Genomic DNA, 15,646 nt, shown 5'->3' with positions numbered 1-15,646 from the left:
CCCTCTTGTCTCCTCTCTCTTCCTCCTATACCTCTCTCCTCTCACCTCTTCCTGTTCTTTATGGGTGTCTCACCATCCTATATACCCCTGTCTGGTGTCTCCCTTCTGTATACTCCTGCCTTCATGGGTCTCCCCATCCTGTATACCTCTCTCTTCTGGCATCCCCATCCAATCTGCTGCCTCCTCTCCTACATTTCTATGTCCCCCTCTTGTAGCCTATCATTCTTCTCTCCTATACCCCTCTACTCCAGCGTTTTCCTGTCCTCTGTCCCCCCTCACTTACGGCTCCCCCTTCTGCATCCCCCACCTGAATCTCCTGGACCTCCCTTCTTGCCTCCCACCTTGCTCTCCCCCTCCCGTCCCGTGCGCCCCCTCCCTCCTAGTCTCGGCTCCGGTCTCGCACATGCGCAGTTCTCTGTGCGTTGGAGCCGCACATTGCGGCGGCCTGACCGGGATCCGGTGAGACAGTCGGAGATCAGGGACGTAGCGAACCGGGAGGCCGGAGAGCGGGTGTATGGAGGAAGCGTGAGCCATACTGCGCGGTGAGTGCAAAGCCTGCGGCTGACAGCGACGTGACAACATGACAACATGACACAGCATCTCTACACAACCTGAGGCTCGGGCACGACACAGCCCGACACAGCACGATACAGCCCGACACAACAACATACACTGTCACTGCACGACACAGCCCGACACACTGTGACTGCACGACATAGCCCGATACACTGTCACTGCACAACACAACGTGATACACTGTCACTGCACAACACAACAACATACACGGTCACTGCATAACACAACGTGAGGCTCTGTCACTGCACAACACAGCCCGATACACTGTCACTGCATAACACAACGTGAGGCTCTGTCACTGCACAACACAGCCCGATACACTGTCACTGCATAACACAACGTGAGGCTCTGTCACTGCACAACACAGCCCGATACACTGTCACTGCATAACACAACGTGAGGCTCTGTCACTGCACAACACAGCCCGATACACTGTCACTGCATAACACAACGTGAGGCTCTGTCACTGCACAACACAGCCCGATACACTGTCACTGCATAACACAACGTGAGGCTCTGTCACTGCACAACACAGCCCGATACACTGTCACTGCATAACACAACGTGAGGCTCTGTCACTGCACAACACAGCCCGATACACTGTCACTGCATAACACAACGTGATACACTGTCACTGCAGAACGCAGGGGTAGGCTCTGGCACGACACAACCCGATACACTGTCACTGTACAACACAACGTGATACACAGTCACTGCATGACACAACGTGATACACTGTCACTGCACAACACAACCCGAAACACTGTCACTGCACGACACAACGTGATACACTGTCACTGCACAACACAACGTGATACAGTGTCACTGCATGACACAACGTGATACAATGTCACTGCACGACACAGCCCGGTGCACTGTCACTGCACGACACAACGTGATACACTGTCACTGCACAACACAACGTGATACAGTGTCACTGCACAACACAACGTGATACAGTGTCACTGCATGACACAACGTGATACAATGTCACTGCACAACACAACCCGAAACACTGTCACTGCACGACACAACGTGATACACTGTCACTGCACAACACAACGTGATACAGTGTCACTGCGTGACACAACGTGATACAATGTCACTGCACGACACAGCCCGGTGCACTGTCACTGCACGACACAACGTGATACACTGTCACTGCACGACAACATACATCGTCACTGCACAACACAATGTGAGGCTCTGGCACTGCACAACACCATACACTGTCACTGTACAACACAATGTGATACTGTCACTGGACAACACAACCCGATACACTGTCACTGCATAACACAACGTGATACACTGTCACTGCACTACACAACGTGATACACTGTCACTGCATAACACAACGTGATACACTGTCACTGCACGACACAACGTGAGGCTCTGTCACTGCACAACGCAACATAACGTGAAACCCTGTCACTGCATAGCACAACGTGATACACTGTCACTGCACAACAACATACACTGTCACTGCACAACACAACGTGATACACTGTCACTGCACAACAACATACATCGTCACTGCACAACACAATGCGATACAATGTCACTGCACAACACAACGTGATACACTGTCACTGCACAACAACATACATTATCACTGCATAGCACAACGTGATACACTGTCACTGCACAACAGCATACACTGTCACTGCACAACACAACATGATACACTGTCACTGCACAACACAACGCGATACACTGGCACTGTACAACAACATACATCGTCACTGCACAACACAATGTGATACAATGTCACTGCACAACACAATGTGATACAATGTCACTGCACAACACAATGTGATACAATGTCACTGCACAACACAACGTGATACAATGTCACTGCACAACACAATGTGATACAATGTCACTGCACAACACAATGTGATACACTGTCACTGCACAACACAACGTGATACAATGTCACTGCACAACACAATGTGATACAATGTCACTGCACAACACAATGTGATACAATGTCACTGCACAACACAATGTGATACACTGTCACTGCACAACACAACGTGATACACTGTCACTGCACAACACAACATGATACACTGTCACTGCGCCACACCATACATTGTCATTGCGCAACACAATGTGATACGCTCTCACTGCACAATACAATGTGATAGAATGTCACTGCACAACACAACATGATACACTGTCACTGCACAATACCACACAGTGTTACTGCACAATACCACACAGTGTTACTGCACAATACCATACAGTGTCACTGCACAACACAAACGTGATACGGTGTCACTGCACAACCTGATACAATGTCACTGCATAACACCATACAATGTCACTGCACACCAATACAATGTGACACACTGTCGCTGCACACCAAAACACAATACATGACCGTGTGCACTGCACATGAAGGCATGACACAGTGTTACTGCACAACACAAATCAATACAATGTCACTGCATAACACAATGTGATACGATATCACTGCACACCAAAACATGACAGTGTCGCTGCACAACACAATGCGAGACAGTGTCACTGCACAACACAACATGATACGATATCACTGCAGAACACAATGTGATACAGTGTCACTGCACAACACAACATGATACGATATCACTGCAGAACACAATGTGATACAGTGTCACTTCACATGAAAGCATAACAGCGTTTCTGCACAACACAACACGGCACAATACAATGTCACTGCATATGAAAACATGACCGTGTCACTTCACAACACAGCACCATACAATGTTGTTGCAAAACACCAGGCAATGTCACTGCACAAGACAACAGGAGACAGTTTCACTGCACAGTACAATGTGATGCAATGTCACTGCACATCAAAATATGACAGTGTCACTTCACAACACAACCTGACACAATGTCAATGCACACCAAAACATGTCAGGGTCACTGAAAAACACAACCTGATTGAATGTCACTGCACACTAATACAACGTGACACAATGTCACTGCACAACACAATGAGATACATTGTCATGAAAGCATGACAATGTTAGTACACAACACAAGGAGATACAATCACTGCACACCAAAACATGACAGTGTCACTGCATAAAACAGTGTGATAAAATCATTGCACAACACAGTGTAATACAATGTCACTGCAAAACAACACCATATGATACGATGTCACTGCACACCAAAACATGAGAGGGTCGCTGTATAACAACATGATACAATGCCACTGCATACAAAAATATGACAGCATCACTGCAAAATGCAACATGACACAAAGTCACTACAAAACAACATGATATAATGTCACTGCACATAAGGCAACCTGTTTACACAGTCACTGCACAACAGAAGAAATGTCGCTGCACTCAACAAGATACACTGTCACTGTACACAACACAGTGTGATAGCGTCACTGTACAGGACATAATGATACACAATGGCACTGCACACAACATATGATACACGGTCACTGCACACAACACAAAGTACCTTAATACAACATCACTGCATGAAACAATGTGGCATACTGACACTGTACAACAGAATATGCCACAATGGCAATGTATGAAACACAACATCACAAGGTACACCGTCACTGCACACAATAGAACTGTACACACCACATTAATGCACTGTAACTCCACAATACAACATAGTATCCTGTCACTGCACAACACAACGTGACATAATGTAATTGCACAAAATACGTGATACACTATCGCAACACAACAATACAACATGTTACAATGTCACTGCACATAACAGCTTGATACACTATCACTGCAGTACAACGTGACATGATGTTAATACATAACACAACCTCATACAGTCACTGCACAAGATACACTGTCACTTCACATAACACAAGATGATACGCTGTCACTAACCAACACAATAAGGTACAATGTCACTGCACGATACAGCGGTCAGCATTGTATAATGACACTGCACGATACAGCGTTCAGCATTGTATAATGTCACTGCACACAAGACAACAGGATGAAATGTTATTGCTCAAGGCTCCATACGATACAATGTCACTGCACAACGTAACCGGAACACATTGTTATTGCATGCAACACACAACGACAGAATCTCGTGGCACAACGTGCGCTATGTAATGTCACTGCACAGAATACTATAGGCCCCAATGTCGCTGCACAAAACACAACGTGATACAATGTGATCGCCAACATGGCTTTATACAATGTCACTGCACGACACAACTATATACAGTGTCACTGCACACGGCACTGGATGTAGTGTCAGTGCACGCAGCTCTGAGTGATACAAGGTCACGGCACAACGAGGTGTGATACATTGCTGAACTGGATGGACGAATGTCTTACAAACTGTTACTATGTTACCATTCAATGTCATTGCATAACACCGCAGGATACAATGTGATACAATGTAACTGCCAACAAAGCTTTATACTGTCACTGCACAACACAAGATACAGCGTCAGCACACAGCAGTAATACAAGGTCACTGTACAACAGCGTGTGATGTCACAGCCAACGCGACGTCACTGTACAACAGCGTGTGATGTCACAGCCAACGCGACGTCACTGTACTACAGCGTGTGATGTCACAGCCAACGCAGCGTCACTGTACTACAGCGTCTGATGTCACAGCCAACGTGACGTCACTGTACTACAGCGTGTGATGTCACAGCCAACGCGACGTCACTGTACTACAGCGTGTGATGTCACAGCCAACGCAGCAGTACTGTACTACAGCGTGCGATGTCACAGCCAACATGACGTCACTGGACTACAGCATGTGATGTCACAGCCAACGCAGCAGTACTGTACTACAGCGTGTGATGTCACAGCCAACATGACGTCACTGTACTACAGCATGTGATGTCACTGCCAACGCAGCAGTACTGTACTACAGCGTGCGATGTCACAGCCAACATGACGTCACTGTACTATAGCGTGCGATGTCACAGCCAACGCGACGTCACTGTACTACAGCGTGTGATGTCACAGCCAACGCGACGTCACTGTACTACAGCGTGTGATGTCACAGCCAACGCGACGTCACTGTACTACAGCGTGTGATGTCACAGCCAACACAGCAGTACTGTACTACAGTGTGTGATGTCACAGCCAACGCAGCAGTACTGTACTACAGTGTGTGATGTCACAGCCAACACAGCAGTACTGTACTACAGCGTGTGATGTCACAGCCAACGCAGTAGTACTGTACTACAGTGTGTGATGTCACAGCCAACGCAGCAGTACTGTACTACAGCGTGTGATGTCACAGCCAACGCAGCAGTACTGTACTACAGCATGTGATGTCACAGCCAACGCAGCAGTACTGTACTACAGCGGGTGATGTCACAGCCAACGCGACGTCACTGTACTACAGCATGTGATGTCACAGCCAACGCAGCAGTACTGTACTACAGCGTGCGATGTCACAGCCAACGCAGCAGTACTGTACTACAGCGTGTGATGTCACAGCCAACGCGACGTCACTGTACTACAGCGTGCGATGTCACAGCCAACGCAGCAGTACTGTACTACAGCGTGTGATGTCACAGCCAACGCGACGTCACTGTACTACAGCATGTGATGTCACAGCCAACGCAGCAGTACTGTACTACAGCGTGCGATGTCACAGCCAACGCAGCAGTACTGTACTACAGCGTGCGATGTCACAGCCAACGCAGCAGTACTGTACTACAGCGTGCGATGTCACAGCCAACGCAGCAGTACTGTACTACAGTGTGTGATGTCACAGCCAACGCAGCAGTACTGTACTACAGCGTGCGATGTCACAGCCAACGCAGCAGTACTGTACTACAGTGTGTGATGTCACAGCCAACGCAGCAGTACTGTACTACAGTGTGTGATGTCACAGCCAACGCAGCGTCACTGTACTACAGTGTGTGATGTCACAGCCAACGCGACGTCACTGTACTACAGCGTGTGATGTCACAGCCAACATGACGTCACTGTACTACAGCGTGTGATTTCACAGCCAACGCAGCAGTACTGTACTACAGTGTGTGATGTCACAGCCAACGCGACGTCACTGTACTACAGCGTGCGATGTCACAGCCAACGCAGCAGTACTGTACTACAGCGTGTGATGTCACAGCCAACGCGACGTCACTGTACTACAGCATGTGATGTCACAGCCAACGCAGCAGTACTGTACTACAGTGTGCGATGTCACAGCCAACGCAGCAGTACTGTACTACAGCGTGCGATGTCACAGCCAACGCAGCAGTACTGTACTACAGCGTGCGATGTCACAGCCAACGCAGCAGTACTGTACTACAGCGTGCGATGTCACAGCCAACGCAGCAGTACTGTACTACAGTGTGCGATGTCACAGCCAACGCAGCAGTACTGTACTACAGCGTGCGATGTCACAGCCAACGCAGCAGTACTGTACTACAGTGTGTGATGTCACAGCCAACGCAGCAGTACTGTACTACAGTGTGTGATGTCACAGCCAACGCAGCGTCACTGTACTACAGTGTGTGATGTCACAGCCAACGCGACGTCACTGTACTACAGCGTGTGATGTCACAGCCAACATGACGTCACTGTACTACAGCGTGTGATTTCACAGCCAACGCAGCAGTACTGTACTACAGTGTGTGATGTCACAGCCAACGCAGCAGTACTGTACTACAGTGTGTGATGTCACAGCCAACGCAGTAGTACTGTACTACAGTGTGCGATGTCACAGCCAACGCAGTAGTACTGTACTACAGCGTGCGATGTCACAGCCAACGCAGCAGTACTGTACTACAGTGTGTGATGTCACAGCCAACATGACGTCACTGTACTACAGCGTGTGATGTCACAGCCAACGCGACGTCACTGTACTACAGCATGTGATGTCACAGCCAACGCAGCAGTACTGTACTACAGTGTGTGATGTCACAGCCAACATGACGTCACTGTACTACAGCGTGTAATGTCACAGCCAACGCGACGTCACTGTACTACAGCGTGTGATGTCACAGCCAACGCAGCAGTACTGTACTACAGTGTGTGATGTCACAGCCAACATGACGTCACTGTACTACAGCGTGTGATGTCACAGCCAACGCAGCAGTACTGTACTACAGTGTGTGATGTCACAGCCAACATGACGTCACTGTACTACAGCGTGCGATGTCACAGCCAACGCAGCAGTACTGTACTACAGTGTGTGATGTCACAGCCAACATGACGTCACTGTACTACAGTGTGTGATGTCACAGCCAACGCAGCGTCACTGTACTACAGCATGTGATGTCACAGCCAACGCAGCAGTACTGTACTACAGTGTGTGATGTCACAGCCAACGCAGCAGTACTGTACTACAGCGTGCGATGTCACAGCCAACACAACGTCACTCGCTGTCACTTCTTAATGGCTTGCATAGCAGTGGGAATGTGGATGTTGGTGCTGATCAGCTCCGTCCATCTAATCCCATCTCAACCTTTGATCACCCCGCAGGGGGCGGGATCTGCTACTGGTGGTTTGGGTCCTCTCGAGCGGTGGCATCGCTGTGAGGTCAGAGCGTGTAGCAAGTGCGTTTATTCACGAGACACACGTGTTACTGGAAAACCAGCCTAATGACTGAACTATTTGGTCTCTGGCCGGGCGGGGTGGGGGAGGGGTTGTTCAAACTGCATTTATCTTTCCAACTAGAGACCTGCAGTAAAATCGGCATTTATAACTGTGAGCGCAGCCTCAGACCTGAGCTACATCACTAATATCTATTAGCGCAGTAACACGACCAGGAGCAGCCCGAGTATTACACAATTTCAAGGGGGTGTATACTTTTGCAAGCATTTTTAAAAAATATTGCTACAATGTGTGTGAAAGGAGGCCACCGTGGAAAGAATAGTCTTTGTGAAAATGTCTTTCTTTAGCTTTTATGTAGACCTACATGTTTCCATGGTAACAGACTACAAATAAACCCTAAAGTTTGTGGTCAGGGGCACCCCCACCATGAGGCAACCTGAGACGCAGCAATCCGCAGGTCCTCAGAAAGGTGCACTATAGTTGTCACCCAGCCAGTAAGGCACTGGCCCAGCCGGTAGTCTGCAGGACCTCATAGAGATGGCACTATAGTTGTCACCCAGCCAGTAAGGCAGTGGCCCAGCCGGTAGTCTGCAGGACCTCATAGAGATGGCACTATAGTTGTCACCCAGCCAGTAAGGCAGTGGCCCAGCCGGTAGTCTGCAGGACCTCATAGAGATGGCACTATAGTTGTCACCCAGCCAGTAAGGCACTGGCCCAGCCGGTAGTCTGCAGGACCTCATAGAGATGGCACTATAGTTGTCACCCAGCCAGTAAGGCACTGGCCTGGCCAGTAGTCTGCAGGACCTCATAGAGATGGCACTATAGTTGTCACCCAGCCAGTAAGGCAGTGGCCCAGCCGGTAGTCTGCAGGACCTCATAGAGATGGCACTATAGTTGTCACCCAGCCAGTAAGGCACTGGCCTGGCCGTTAGTCTGCAGCACCTCATAGAGATGGCACTATAGTTGTCACCCAGCCAGTAAGGCACTGGCCTGGCCGGTAGTCTGCAGGACCTCGCAGAGGTGGCACTAGAGTTGTCACCCAGCCAGTAAGGCAGTGGCCTGGCCGGTAGGCGGCAGCTTGGAGGACCTCGTACAGGTGGCACTAGAGTTGTCACACTGCTAGTAAGGCACTGGCCCAGCTGGTAGACAGGCAGCCTGCAGGACCTCATAGAGATGGCACTAGAGTTGTCACCCAGCCAGTAAGGCAGTGGCCCAGCCGGTAGGTGGCAGCCTGCAGGACTTCACAGAGGTGGCACTAGAGTTGTCACCCAGCCAGTAAGGCACTGGCCCGGCCGGTAGAAGGCAGTCTACAGGACCTCACAGAGGTGGGACTAGAGTTGTTCCCCAGACAGTATGGCACTGGCCCAGCCGGTAGGCTGCAGTCTACAGGACCTCACAGAGGTGGCACTAGAGTTGTTCCCTAGACAGTAAGGCAATGGCCCAGCCGGTAGGCTGCAGTCTACAGGACCTCACAGAGGTGGCACCAGCGTTGTCACCCAGACAGTAAGGCTATGGCCCAGCCGGTAGGCTGCAGTCTGCAGGACCTCACAGAGCTGGGACTAGAGTTGTCACCAAGCCAGTAAGGCACTGGCCTGGCCGGTAGATGGCAACCTGTAGGACCTCACAGAGGTGGCACCAGGGTTGTCACCCAGACAGTAGGGGGCAGCCTGCAGAACCTCCTAGAGATGGCACTAGAGTTGTCACCCAGCCAGCAAGCCACCGGCCCAGCCGGTAGGCACCAGTCTGCAGGACCTCACAAAGGCGGTACTATAGTTATCACCCAGCCAGTAAGGCACTGGCCCAGCCGGTAGTCTGCAGGACCTCGCAGAGTTGGCACTAGAGTTGTCAACCAGCCAGCAACGCACCGGCCTGGCCGGTAGGCAGTAGCCTGCGAAACCTGCTAGAGATGGCACTAGAGTTGTCACCCAGCCAGCAAGGCACTGGTCCAGCTGGTAGGCTGCAGTCTGGAGGACCTCACAGAGGCGGCACTAGATTTGTCACCCAGCCAGTAAGGCACTGGCCCAGCCAGTAGTCTGCAGGACCTCACTGAGGTGGCATTAGAGTTGTCACCCAGCCAGTAAGGCACTGGCCCAGCCGGTAGGCGGCAGCTTGCATAACCTCCTAGAGATGGCACTAAAGTTGTCACCCAGCCAGTAAGGCACTGGCCCAGCCTTTAGGCTGCAGTCTGCAGGACCTCAGAGAGGTGGCACTGGAGTTGTCACCCAGCTAGTAAGGCACTGGCCCAGCCAGTAGGGGCCAGCCTGCAGAACCTCCTAGAGATAGCAGTAGAGTTGTCACCCAGCCAGTAAGGCTCTGGCTCAGCCGGTATTCGGCAGCCTGCAGGACCACACAAAGTTGGCACTAGAGTTGTCACCCAGCCAGTAAGGCCCTGGCCCAGCCGGTAGGCTGCAGGACCTCACAGAGGTGGCACTAGAGTTGTCACCCAGCCAGTAATGCACGGGCCTGGCCGGTAGGCAGCAGCCTGCAGGACCTTACAGAGGTGGCACTAGAGATGTAACCGAGCCAGTAAGTCACTGGCCCAGCTGGGAGGCGCCAGCCTGCAGAACCTCCAAGAGATAGCACTAGAGTTGTCACCCAGCCAGTAAGGCACTGGCCCAGCCAGTAGGTGGCAGCCTGCAGGACCTCACAGAGGTGGCACTAGAGTTGTTACCCATCCTGTAAGGCACTGGCCCATACAGTAGTCTGCAGGACCTCACAGAGGTGGCACTAGAGATGTCAACCAGCCGGTAAGGCACTGGCCCACCCAGTAGGCTGCAGTCTGCAGGACCTCACAGAGGTGGGACTAGAGTTGTCACCAAGCCAGTAAGGCACTGGCCCGGCCAGTAGGTGGCAGCCTGTAGGACCTCACAGAGGTGGCACCAGGGTTGTCACCCAGACAGTAAGGCACTGGCCAAGCCTGTAGGCTGCAGTCTGCAGGACCTCACAGAGGTGGCTCTAAAGCTGTCACCCAGCCGGTAGGGGGCAGCCGGCAGATCCTCCTAGAGATGGCACTAGAGTTGTCACCCAGCCAGTAAGTCACCGGCCCAGCCGATAGGCGGCAGTCTGCAGGACCTCACAAAGGTGGTACTATAGTTGTCACCCAGCCAGTAAGGCACTGGCCCAGCCGGTAGTCTGCAGGAACTTGCAGAGGTGGCACAAGAGTTGTCACCCAGTCCAGTAACGCACTGGCCTGGCCGGTAGGCAGTAGCCCGCGAAACCTCCTAAAGATGGCACTAGAGTTGTCACCCAGCCAGCAAGGCACTGGCCCAGCCAGTAGTCTGCAGGACCTTGCAGAGGTGGCATTAGAGTTGTCACCCAGCCAGAAAGGCACTGGCCCAGCCGGTAGGCGGCAGCTTGCAGAACCTCCTAGAGATGGCACTAGAGTTGTCACCAAGCCAGTAAGGCACTGGCCTGGCCGGTAAGCGGCAGTCTGCAGAACCTCATAGAGGTGGCACTAGAGTTGTCACCCAGCTAGTAAGGCACTGGCCCAACCAGTAGGCCGCAGCCTGCAGGACCTCATAGAGGTGGCACTAGAGTTGTCACCCAGCTAGTAAGGTGGGCCCAGCCGGTAGGCGGCAGCCTGCAGGACCTCATAGAGGTGGCACTAGAGTTGTCACCCAGCTAGTAAGGCACTGGCCCAGACGGTAGGCAGCAGCCTGCAGGACCTCATAGAGGTGGCACTAGAGTTGTCACCCAGCTAGTAAGGCGCTGGCCCAGCCGGTAGGGGGCAGCCTGCAGGACCTCATAGAGGTGGCACTAGAGTTGTCACCCAGCTAGTAAGGCACTGGCACGGCCGGTATTTATTTTTTTACTGGCCATATTTGTAAACAATAACTGCTAGCGGCGAGACAGCCGCCCAGTAACCTGAAAAGCTCGCTCCTTCCGCTGCTCCCATCAGTCTGTTACCCCTGAGCTTCCCCACTAATGTCCGTGTCCCTGCAGGGACACCGGGCAGAGAGAGGTCAGGGGTCACAGTCTGTTTATAGCAGCAGTGGTGGCCGCCGCCGGGAGCCCTGGATGCAGTCAATTCAAAGAAACAAAGAGGGGCTGCTTTACTGTGAAAAAATCTTAGAGCCTTTATTTACAAGTGTTCCACATAAAGTCTGATACAAAGGAAGTGTTTCAATTCCTCCTGGGACACTATTACTACTGGGGACACTATTACTACTGGGGTCACTATTACTACTGGGGACACTATTACTACTGGGGTCACTATTACTACTGGGGTCACTATTACTACTGGGGACACTATTACTACTGGGGTCACTATTACTACTGGGGACACTATTACTACTGCAACCACTAACGGGATCACTATTACTACTGGGGTCACTATTACTACTGCAACCACTAACGGGATCACTATTACTACTGCAACCACTAATGGGATCACTATTACTACTGCAACCACTAACGGGATCACTATTACTACTGCAACCACTAACGGGATCACTATTACTACTGCAACCACTAACGGGATCACTATTACTACTGGGGTCACTATTACTACTGCGACCACTAACGGGATCACTATTACTACTGCAACCACTAACGGGATCACTATAACTACTGGGGTCACTATTACTACTGCAACCACTAATGGGATCAATATTACTACTGGGATCACTATTACTACTGCAACCACTAACGGGATCACTATTACTACTGCAACCACTAACGGGATCACTATTACTACTACAACCACTAACGGGATCACTATTACTACTACAACCACTAACGGGATCACTATTACTACTGCAACCACTAATGGGATCACTATTACTACTGCAACCACTAACGGGATCACTATTACTACTGGGGACACTATTACTACTGCAACCACTAACGGGATCACTATTACTACTGGGGTCACTATTACTACTGCAACCACTAACGGGATGACTATTACTACTGCAACCACTAACAGGATCACTATTACTACTGGGCACACTATTACTAATGCAACCACTAACGGGATTACTATTACTACTGCAACCACTAACGGGATCACTATTACTACTGGGGTCACTATTACTACTGCAACCACTAACGGGAGGACTATTACTACTGCAACCACTAACAGGATCACTATTACTACTGGGGACACTATTACTAATGCAACCACTAACGGGATCACTATTACTACTGCAACCACTAACGCGATCACTATTACTACTGCAACCACTAACGCGATCACTATTACTACTGGGGTCACTATTACTACTGCAACCACTAACGGGATCACTATTACTACTGGGGTCACTATTACTACTGGGGACACTATTACTACTGCAACCACTAACGGGATCACTATTACTACTGGGGTTACTATTACTACTGCAACCACTAACGGGATCACTATTACTACTGCAACCACTAACGGGATCACTATTACTACTGGGGTCACTATTACTACTGCGACCACTAACGGGATCACTATTACTACTGCAACCACTAACGGGATCACTATTACTACTGGGGTCACTATTACTACTGCAACCACTAATGGGATCAATATTACTACTGGGATCACTATTACTACTCCAACCACTAACGGGATCACTATTACTACTGCAACCACTAACGGGATCACTATTACTACTACAACCACTAACGGGATCACTATTACTACTGCAACCACTAATGGGATCACTATTACTACTGCAACCACTAACGGGATCACTATTACTACTGGGGACACTATTACTACTGCAACCACTAACGGGATCACTATTACTACTGGGGTCACTATTACTACTGCAACCACTAACGGGATGACTATTACTACTGCAACCACTAACAGGATCACTATTACTACTGGGCACACTATTACTAATGCAACCACTAACGGGATCACTATTACTACTGGGGTCACTATTACTACTGCAACCACTAACGGGATCACTATTACTACTGGGGTCACTATTACTACTGCAACCACTAACGGGAGGACTATTACTACTGCAACCACTAACAGGATCACTATTACTACTGGGGACACTATTACTAATGCAACCACTAACGGGATCACTATTACTACTGCAACCACTAACAGGATCACTATTACTACTGCAACCACTAACAGGATCACTATTACTACTGGGGTCACTATTACTACTGCAACCACTAACGGGATCACTATTACTACTGCAACCACTAACGGGATCACTATTACTACTGCAAACGCTAACAGGATCACTATTACTACTGGGGACACTATTACTACTGGGGTCACTTTTACTACTGCAACCACTAATGGGGTCACTATTACTACTGCAACCACTAACGGGATCACTATTACTACTGGGGTCACTATTACTACTGCAACCACTAACGGGATCACTATTACTACTGGGGTCACTATTACTACTGCAACCACTAACGGGATCACTATTACTACTGGGGTCACTATTACTACTGCAGCCACTAACGGGATCACTATTACTACTGGGGTCACTATTACTACTGCAACCACTAACGGGATCACTATTACTACTGGGGTCACTATTAGTACTGCAACCACTAACGCGATCACTATTACTACTGCAACCACTAACGCGATCACTATTACTACTGCAACCACTAACGGGATAACTATTACTACTGGGGACACTATTACTACTGCAACCACTAACGGGATCACTATTACTACTGCAACCACTAACGGGATCACTATTACTACTGGGGTCACTATTACTACTGCAACCACTAACGGGATCACTATTACTACTGCAACCACTAACGGGATCACTATTACTACTGCAAACGCTAACAGGATCACTATTACTACTGGGGACACTATTACTACTGGGGTCACTTTTACTACTGCAACCACTAATGGGGTCACTATTACTACTGCAACCACTAACGGGATCACTATTACTACTGGGGTCACTATTACTACTGCAACCACTAACGGGATCACTATTACTACTGGGGTCACTATTACTACTGCAACCACTAACGGGATCACTATTACTACTGGGGTCACTATTACTACTGCAGCCACTAACGGGATCACTATTACTACTGGGGTCACTATTACTACTGCAACCACTAACGGGATCACTATTACTACTGGGGTCACTATTAGTACTGCAACCACTAACGCGATCACTATTACTACTGCAACCACTAACGCGATCACTATTACTACTGCAACCACTAACGCGATCACTATTACTACTGCAACCACTAACGGGATCACTATTACTACTGGGGTCACTATTACTACTGCAACCACTAATGGGATCACTATTACTACTGGGGTCACTATTACTATTGCAACCACTAACGAGATCACTATTACTACTGGGGTCACTATTACTACTGCAACCACTCACGGGATCACTATTACTACTGGGGTCACTATTACTATTGCAACCACTAACGAGATCACTATTACTACTGGGGACACTATTACTACTGCAACCACTCACGGGATCACTATTACTACTGGGGTCACTATTACCACTGCAACCACTAACGGGATCACTATTACTACTGGGGTCACTATTACTACTGGGGACACTATT

The 15,646-nt window shown here is 49.6% G+C and overlaps 1 protein-coding gene across 1 annotated transcript in view; it reads left to right on the top strand.

Moving 5' to 3' along the window:
* The first annotated feature begins 423 nt into the window (after window positions 1–423).
* Window positions 424–15,646, top strand: part of MAPRE3 (microtubule associated protein RP/EB family member 3) — a 131,067-nt gene continuing 115,844 nt past the window's right edge. The window contains exon 1 of the mRNA XM_066594391.1: window positions 424–542. The gene's annotated coding sequence lies outside the window, so the exon portion shown is untranslated. The remainder of the gene's footprint in view (window positions 543–15,646) is intronic.

This window comes from Eleutherodactylus coqui, chromosome 1, assembly GCF_035609145.1.
Source record: "Eleutherodactylus coqui strain aEleCoq1 chromosome 1, aEleCoq1.hap1, whole genome shotgun sequence".
Lineage (NCBI taxonomy): Eukaryota > Metazoa > Chordata > Amphibia > Anura > Eleutherodactylidae > Eleutherodactylus > Eleutherodactylus coqui.
The sequence above is the reverse complement of the archived record's forward strand: the minus strand, read 5'-3'. Positions and strand labels throughout refer to the sequence as shown.